Source organism: Monodon monoceros, unplaced genomic scaffold, assembly GCF_005190385.1.
Source record: "Monodon monoceros isolate NGI ecotype Baffin Bay Population unplaced genomic scaffold, NGI_Narwhal_1 Super_Scaffold_21, whole genome shotgun sequence".
NCBI classification, from domain to species: Eukaryota; Metazoa; Chordata; class Mammalia; order Artiodactyla; family Monodontidae; genus Monodon; species Monodon monoceros.
This window is the reverse complement of record NW_021703778.1, coordinates 98,930,125-98,936,651: the sequence shown is the minus strand read 5'-3', so window position 1 is coordinate 98,936,651 and position 6,527 is coordinate 98,930,125. Positions and strand designations below refer to the sequence as shown.

The 6,527-nt window shown below is 45.1% G+C and overlaps 1 non-coding gene across 1 annotated transcript; it reads right to left on the bottom strand.

The window, feature by feature from the left end:
- Positions 1 to 2,362: 2,362 nt before the first annotated feature.
- TRNAP-UGG lies at positions 2,363 to 2,434 on the bottom strand. The gene has a single exon. It is a non-coding gene; the product is annotated as a tRNA-Pro (tRNA).
- Between the last annotated feature and the right edge of the window lie 4,093 nt (positions 2,435 to 6,527).

The following is a 6,527-nucleotide window of genomic DNA, read 5'->3' as shown; positions in this document are numbered from 1 at the left end:
TCCTTTTGATTTCAGTTTGTCTTCGGGGATTTCATGGTGTCGGTTTGCACTGATTCTCCTCACTTCATGCCCACTTGTCCTTCTCAACTGCTCATCATGCTGAGTTACAGAGATTCAGGCCCAACTCTAGACATAGAGGCAAGAGCCTTACATAAACTTCTTCATCAATTCCAAGAATTATAATAAATCTCTTATTCTTCATCACTTATAGTGGTTCCTCTTTGATTGAATCCTAAATGATATAATTTCTTTTGCAATACTAATAAGCTACAGCATTTCTCTTGTTTCCCATTATTTTGAAAACCCCTTGAAGACAGAGACTGGGTCATACCTGAGTTTGTTTCCTTGCCATCTAGAAGAGTACCTGGAAATCTAGAACATAGCAAAGACTCATTATGTTTTTGTTTCTTGAAGGGACAAATGACATAAGGGATGAAAAAATGTCAAACTGTCATGCTCTATAGTGATTTCCTGGGAACCCTTTTGTGTAATTCAAAGGGGGTCACTTTGATAATAGCATACTAAAGGCCCACATTGGCTGAGAAGTACCATAGTTATCGCTCAGGAGGTGAGGAAGACAGTTTAGCAGCTCGAGCTAAGATTGTACAGGCCCTGACTCTACTGGCTGGCTCCTGAGTGGGCCTTGGAGCAGATAAGTTCAGTAGCTATACACAGTCAAGTCCCTCCTTAAAGATCCTTGTTCCAGGAAAACCATGATTATGCAAAACTTTGCATATGGATATCTCCCTTGGGTTCCCTTTTTTTTTTTTTAATGTATTGCAGATATAGGAAACATTTCAAGATCTGACAATACAGAAAGGACTTTGGCAGGTTTTCCTGGATCCAGACCTTCTCTGTGACCCCTGACATTCCCCAGTCAATGAGGATGAACTGGTAGTTCTCAGCCCCAACAAGTAAGTTCTCAGCTTCCAACAAGTTCCCCATGAGCTATTCTTTAATTTGCTTTTTTTTCAAGTGCTGCAGAATTCCCTCTGTCTTGATTGTAGCCAGTATTTCTGCCTCTTACCATGGTGATGGGAGGAGTAATGCTGCCATTTTCATCTGTGCTGGTGATAAAATCCCTTCAGAGTCAGAACATACCAAAGCCAAGGAGTGCACTCTTGGCAACCCAACACACCTTTGCTCAGGTTTCAGGGCAGGGAAAGAAAGGCCCCACAAAATAATTGTGGAGCTACCCTAAGACCTCCAAGCCAGACGTGTGAACTGGCTAGGTCCTCCCCTTCACAATCAAGATCCTAAAAAGAATGATTTACTTAGTTTCCACACCTTCCCCTCATTCTTCAACCCATCCAGTGCTATCATCTTCCCTAAACTTTCTGCTTTAAATGCTGGTAAAGATTGTCAACAGCCCCTGAGTTAGCAAATCAGCCATCAGATTTTTAAACACTAGTGATCACCAGGGCCTGTCTTTAAATTCTTCCTCTCTCTATTAATGCTCTTCCCTGTGGGTTCTTTCCAAAACCAGTGTTAACCAACCACTGCCCTGTGTTTTTTATTCCTAAAATTCATTTCTCTGGTTTGGATCTTTCTCTTGAATCTCAGGACTTTATATCCAACTTCCTTCTGTTCATCTCCACCAGTAATCATTCAGCAAATACATCAAAGCCCAGGCTAGATATAACACCTTTCTCAGGAGACAACCAACCTAGAAGTCAGGATGTCCTGGCAGATTCTACTCTCTCCCCTCCCTCCAATTACCAATCACAAACCCCTTTATTCTTGCCTGAGTACGTACCTTTTCCAAGAGATGAACCTTGCAAAGGGCAAATATGATCAGGTCAGACAGAAATCCTGTCAAAGATTCCCTTGAACAAGCAGTTTAGGAAGACTAGCAAGTTTGAAGGCCTATCGTACCAGTCGTTTCTAAGTTTGGGCAACTTCGACAAACCAGGATCAACCACACTCTAAGGTTACAGGTAGACACCTCACACCATAACCTGCTGGTTTTCCAAGTGAGCTATCAAAGGGCACTAAGGAGCTGGGTGATTCTTGCCAGAAATGGCAAGACGACTGTCACTATGTTATATTGCGTTAGAAGTGCACTAGTTTTTTTCCGCTCGAAGTGCCGGCGTGAGACCTGCCTGAGCAAGATATTCCTGACAAAAAAGCCTGTCATAGCGGGACGAGGGGCCCCTATCTATACAACGAAGCCCTTGGCCCACGGCAGCATCTTCGTTGTCCCTGAATTGGTCGACAGAAGTGGTCAACTTGCTCACAAGCTCATCTCGAATCAGGTCGAGGTTGAAAGGGACTTCGCCTAGGTGGATCTAGACTGGGCGGTGTTGGCTTCATTTAGCTCTAAAGAGGGAGGGGGAAAAAGAGAGAAAGAAGGGGAAAGGTAGGGCTCGTCCGGGATTTGAACCCGGGACCTCTCGCACCCAAAGCGAGAATCATACCACTAGACCAACGAGCCACCCGCGAAAACGCCGCTTTCTCTTTAGGAATATTCATACATTCTGTTAGTTGCATCACAATATTTGAGGACCGTTTTTGATTCCTCTCCTAAGTCCAGCGATTTTCTCCAGACCCCAAGAGCGTCACCGTGCAGATTCGGAGGAACGTGAGCCACAGCGTTCCAGAGGTAGGAACGTTCAGTTTGGGACTCAGGCTGAGCTGCTAGTCCACCTGTGGACCCTCTGACGAGGGCCCGAGTACTTACAGGGTTAGGACCAACACCATTGCAGGTGGTCTGGGGATGGAGGACAAGTAAGGACAAAAAAAAAAAAAAAAAGAAAGAAACCAAAACAACAAGAAAAACCCAAAACGTTGATTTCGTCAAAAGACCCTCCTCCCCAGGGTGCGGCAGCGGAGGAACTCGATACCACGCCCCTGCGGAGGTCAAATCCTAGAACCATTGTCTTAGCCTGCCCTGCTATCTCACACCCTGTAACATGCTCTTGCTCTTTCCTTTCAGCTTTACTTAATGAACTTTGTACTATAGGTCTAGATTTAAGGCACCCTTCAAGGGCGCACAGAACATGGCAACCGTCCGGGAGAGTTGCCCACTTCCAATATCCTCTTCTAGAGAAGCTTGCCCTCGCCCGCTTCTCTATCACCTAGAAGGTGGTGGGTGGAATGGGAAGGGAGAGCGTTGTCCTTACGCCGCAGTCCCTTCTGCTCGGGGAACGACGCTCTTGGGTTCTAGCCTGTTTCGCTTGGTCACACCTGTTCACCGTGCACCGAGCACATTCTTGGCGTAGGGGGAAAACTCGATAAATAACAGTTGAATGAATGGCTAAATACCGGCGCCAGACTGCTGCGCGGGCTAAGACGGGAGAGAAAAGAAGGCAAGCGCTCCCTTCCCAGCCCTCCAATGTACCGCCACTTTCTGTTGATTCTGGACTTCAGGTTGGGCATTTAGAAGGGCCCGAGGCCGAGAGAGAAGCAGCTACCGTTCAGACTCCGAGCTGTTAGCAGAGTGTTAAAGGACCGAGGGAAAGGTTACTCCTTTTCTAAAGCCAGTTTCTGCTTCAGGAAACCTGGAGGAATCTCAGGCCCAGACTGACTATGACCGAACCTGACTCCGCTGAAAGGTCGTGGGAGGGGGCGGCCTGGACGCCTGGATGCTTTCACATCCTCACTGCCTCGCCCCCGGCCCCCTCCATTCTGAGGGTCCAAGGGGTAAGTTCTGGGCTTTGAGAAGGCCGCCTCCTTTTAAAAGCAAAGAAACAAACCCTAATCTCAGTCTACGAGAGCTGGAGCAGTTACTTTAAGAATCCAAGCAGATGGGAGGCAGTGACGTGATGCCATGTCTCGCATCCTTTTCTTCGGTAAGGCACCCTCACCTACCCCACTTTATCCCACGGCTCCGCTCGTGGCCCTGGTGTTGCCCAAGTTCAGTGACTTGTCAGGCCTGAGACTGAGGAGCATGCACTGTAGGTGCTACCAGGGCTCTTCCAGTGAATTACATTCCCGTTTGGGCCTAGTCAAGAACATGTTTCTTCCTCGTATATAAAGAAGCGCTTCCTTCAAAAGAAATTCCTTTTAATTTTTAAGTATTTATTAAATTTTGTTTAGATATGCCATTTGGCTGCAGCTTTTAAAACTTAGGGAATTCAATACAAGCCATAGGATCATGGCTAGGCTCCATAGCTTACGGATTAGTGCACTGATCCTGTAAACCAGTGACCGTGAGTTCAATTCTCGCTGGGGCCTCTGCGTGCTTTCGTTGCAAAGAGGGTGGCTCTCTCCTTTTCTTGCGTCCACTGACTGTTGAAAGCAAGCAAGCACTGTGTGATGTTTCAGGGAAAATCAGATCCTGAGTATTTGGGACGAAAGATTATAGGATTGGGGGCACTATGATCCTGGGGGAAAACCAGGTGTTTATACCATTCAGTAAGTAGTGGAGAAACTAGATTACTCAGGTCTCTGCGAGAACACTCCGGGGCTTGGCGGAGTACACACACACCTGTGTTTACGGAAAAGAGCTAATTAGCCTCGGCCTATTGATGGCCATGATCCTCCGGCTGCCGCTACTGGAGCGTGGCGTCCTGCACATTTCGCCACTTGCAATCTGCCTGGCGCCCCAGTTTTTCCTGTGCTCCTGGAGGGAGAACTGGTTTGCAGATTACTCTGGGACAGCCTAGTCCAGAAGCTACGCAGATACACCCAATCCGGATGGTTCCTGTTCTGTTCCTATCGCTTACTTCCTCGGATTCAGGCTCCTCGTCCTTCGGCCCCCGGCTGCTCCCTGGATTTGGTTCACCAGAGATTCAACTCTCTGGAGACTTCCTGACCTCCAACTTGAGCCCGAACTTTAAATACAAAGAAGCTAGGCCTCTCACTGGCTGTTACTATAAGCTCAATAATTGACACTAACTCTTGCCAATTGTGTCCTTTGATAGCTCAGCTGGTAGAGTGGGGGATTGTAGAGGTGATTTTTCTTCTGTCATCCTTAGGTTGCTGGTTCGATTCCGGCTCGAAAAAAGGATGTGAAATTTTGCTGCGTGCCAGGTTTTATCCTCCTATACCAACGACTGTAAAACATTTACTTTAGCTCTGTTTTCAGGCAACAAAAGAACAGCTTTTTGCCGACTATGAAACAATTTTGTGTGTCCTCTTTGTGATCATGCAGTATACGTGATTTGATTTACAGAGGAGATATGAATTAATAGTCCCCCTTTTAGATTTGAATGTTATCTCCTAATCTTGAAGACCAGCTAGCCTTGACTGAATATTGAGTAACATCCCTCAACCCCACCCCATCCCTACACTTTTCCCTTACTGTGAATATTTTATACTGGGCAATTCAGGGTTTAAAGAGAAATACTGTAGAAATATCTGTTCTTCAAAGCAATGTAAACAAACAATGTAGAGAATAAGCAATGCAGAAGACAAAATATGCATGGGGAAATGTTCCTTCAATAATAAGAAGAAATACTAATTAAAACTAGGGGATATTGCTGCACCACCAAATTAGAGTGTGTTTATTATTTAGTACTGGGCAGGATACAGTGACAAGGACTTTCTTGTAGAATGTCACTACTTTCTGGAGGATAGTTGGGCATTATAAATCAGGAACCTTAAAAAGAGGTTGTGTGAGAGTCCTTTCGTGGGGCTTCCCTGGTGGCGCAGCGGTTGCGAGTCTGCCTGCCGATGGAGGAGATATGGGTTCGTGCCCCGGTTTGCGAAGATACCTACACGCCGCGGAGCTGCTGGGCCCGTGAGCGATGGCTACTGAGCCTGCGCGTCCCGAGCTTGTGCGCCGCAGCGGGAGAGGCCACAACAATGAGAGGCCCGCACACTGAAAAAAAAGAAAAGACATTGTGCTTGGTCAGATATTCTCTTCCTGCTTCTAGAAATTTATCATTCATTTTTGGAGAACAGGAAATATGGCAAAAGATGTTTATCTGTGGGTAAATTGTGCTCTTTTTACTTTAAGGTATTTTTTTTCAAAATATGCCACATATATAAATTAAATTTTTTAAAACACAGTGTTTTAACCTTACAAACTGTGCCACTATGGAAGACATTCTGGCAGTTTCTTACAAAACTAAATATATTCTCACCATAAAATCCAGGAATCACATTCCTAGGTACTTACTCAAATGAGGTGAAAACTTATGTCCACACAAAAACCTGCCCATGAATGTTTATAGCAGCTTTATGTATGTATAACTTCCAAAACTGGGAAACAGTAAAGATATCCTTCAATAGGCAAATAGATAAATAAACTGTGGTACATCCATACAATGGAATATTATTCAGCACCAGGAAGAAATGAGATATCAAGCCATGAAATGATATGGAGGAACTTTAAATGTGTATTACTAAGTGAAAGATGCCAGTCTGAAAAGGCTACATATTGTATGATTCCAAATATATGACATTCTGGAAAAGGCAACATGGAGATGATAAAAGATCAGTGTTTGCCAGAGGTTAAAAGGGAGGGAGGGATGCACTGTTGAGACACTGAGGATTTTTAGAGCAGTGAAACTATTCTGTATGATACTTTAATGGTGGATATATATATAATTATACATTTGTCAAAACCCATAGAATGTGCA